The sequence below is a fragment of the Nomascus leucogenys genome, chromosome 14, assembly GCF_006542625.1.
Source record: "Nomascus leucogenys isolate Asia chromosome 14, Asia_NLE_v1, whole genome shotgun sequence".
Classification (NCBI taxonomy): Eukaryota; Metazoa; Chordata; class Mammalia; order Primates; family Hylobatidae; genus Nomascus; species Nomascus leucogenys.
In genome coordinates, this window is record NC_044394.1 from 83399968 (window position 1) to 83402701 (window position 2734).

Genomic DNA, 2734 nt, shown 5'->3' on the forward strand with positions numbered 1-2734 from the left:
CATGAGCTGCGGTTCTGGAAAGGGTGCCTGTGTCCACGCGCGCCCCAGGCAGATGGGATGGGCAGGTGTGCGTGCATGCATAGCTGCTCAGGGTAAGCAGACCCCAGGAGGCCCAGCCTTCAGCCGCCGTGAATGTGCAGGGCCGAGGATGCCATGCTGGGTTATGTTTCTATAACATTTAGCAAAGTCTTGTTACAATTTCAGACCAAATGAGCTGATTGATTACCTCTTTGCTGTTTGGAATCTGTGGATCTGTATATGAATGGAAGGCCTTAAAGCTAGTCTTAATTAAAATAGTGTTTTCCCTCAGAAACAAAAGGTTGGCCCCTGGGATGGTTTCTTCCTCCCCTTTGGCATTTGGGTCATTTTCGTAATGTATTTTGCCACACAAGTTGAGATTGCTACCATAGTATCTCCTGGACATCTCACTGTATCCACAGCAAGGATGCTCCCGAGCACGGCAGCCCACCCCGTTCATTTCTGCACAGCCAGCACCCCCACTCCCCTGTCCCCTGGCTTCCTTCCGAGACTCCAGATCCGCTAACTCCCTCCTCAGCTTACAGCAGGTGGTGCGCCTCCTTCTGCCCCCTGAGGCACCACCATGTGGAGGGCCCTGCTGCCCTGTCTGGGCGTTCCTCAGGACTGGGCTGGATGGTGGTACAGCTCATTCCCAGGCAGTGACACCAGGGCCGGGGTGGCTGGAGCAGGCAGGCCCGGGGGAACCTCTACACTAACAATCTGGGTTTGAGAGAAACATAAACAGCAACCCAGCCTCCAAGAAGTAGTGTTAGGGCCGGGAGGGCAGTTCCTAAATTAGGAAGTTTAGTAATACGAGGTTGACTTAACGGGCTTGTGTCTTAGACCACTTCTCTCCTACTGGATTTCAGTCCTAGTGTGTGTCCGGTTTGTTGGTCTTGTGTTGAGAACCACTACAGAGAAACGCCCAGAGCTGAGATGAGATTTGATTTTCACAGTGGCTGACTGGGTGCACACAAAGGTGTGCACTCACGGCCTGCAGGGGTCCCAGGTGGCCTCTGCCCTGGGTTCCTGAAAAGAAGAGCCTCTGACACAGCGCTGGGGGGTCCTCCCTTTCACCCCCCAGCTTTCTCACTCTAAACCCCGGCATGGTTTGCTCAACTGGAATCTCCAGAAGCAGGGAACAGAAAGGGAAAAATCAAGACAGCAGCTAAACGTGACGTGAAGGCAGCCTATTGGACTAAATTCAAATTATGCAGCATAGTTTCCCAAGCCACTCAGACATGCCGAGACCCTCAGCAGGATGGTGCGGTTCCAGGGCTGAGCAGAACCGCAGGCTCACGGGATATGAGAGGCCTGGGAAGTGCCAGGACAAGGCTGCAAGTATCCAGCTTGAGTCAGGAGGCTTCAGGCAGGTGAGGTAGCCACACTGGGGAGCATTACAGAAGGGTTGGCAAGAGGAGAGGATGCCCAGGGGAATGGAAGCTGCATCCAAGGTATGGTGGGTCGGCTGTGAAAAATGTGGGCGCCCAGACAGGAAGGCTGGGCAGCATCACATAGGGCTTCCAGGGGTGTGCTCTTCCCCTCCGGGAGGAGGGGCAAACACAAGGCAACCAACAGCTGTGATGATTGGGGTTATGGGGTGTCCCCAAAGCTGAGGGAGGAGCATGCACCAGTATAGACTCACACCCCTATAGCAAGTAGTTGGTGCCAGGAGGGGAAGGGCAGGTAGCTTGATGTGACCAGGAATGGCTGTGCTCTGCAAGTTTGGGTGTCATTTGGGTAATAGGGGCTCTGGAGGATTTATTTTTTCTTTTTATTATATAAATTTAAAAATATATGTCGGCTGGGTGCGGTGGCTCACTCCTGAATCCCAGCACTTTGGGAGGCCAAGGCGGGCAGATCACCTGAGGTTGGGAGTTCAAGACCATCCTGACCAACATGGAAAAACCCTCTCTCTACTAAAAATACAGAATTAGCTGGGTGTGGTGGCACATGCCTGTAATCCCAGCTACTTAGGAGTCTGAGGGAGGAGAATCGCTTGAACCCGGGAGGCGGAGGTTGCAATAAGCCAAGATCTCGCCATTGCACTTCAGCCTGGGCAACAAGAGTGAAACTCATTCTCAAAAATACGTATGTGTGTGTCAAAGTGATCACTGAACTCCAAGTAGCTCTCAGCTTCAACCGTTTGTTTTTTTGTTATGTTTGTTTTGTTTTTGGAGATGGAGTCTCACTCTGTCGCCCAGGCTGGAGTGCAGTGGTGCGATCTCGGCTCAATGCAACCTCTGCCTTCTGGGTTCAAACGATTCTCATGCCTCACCCCCCTGAGTAGCTGGGACTACAGGCACGTGCCACTATGCCTGGCTAATTTTTGTATTTTTAGTAGAGACAGGGTTTCACCATGTTGGTCAGGCATCTCGAACTCCTGAGCTCAGGTGATCCATCTGCCTCGGCCTCCCAAAATTCTGGGATTACAGGCGTGAGCCACCACGCCCGGCCCAACAGTTTTTATATAACAAATTCCCTTTCTCATTTCATCTGCCCCTTGCCCCACTCACTTACCGTGACTTGTATGGTGCACACACCTGAGAAGCTCAGACTGGGGATTTGAGTCCCAGTACTTTGACACCAGAGCCCACAGCATTGACTGCCAGCTACATTCTACTGACTCAAATCCATTTTTTTAACCCTGCTGTTCTTCGGTTCATTGCCCTTCATTCATCTGACCGCCCCACCAAGGCCCCCAACCCAGTGCCTC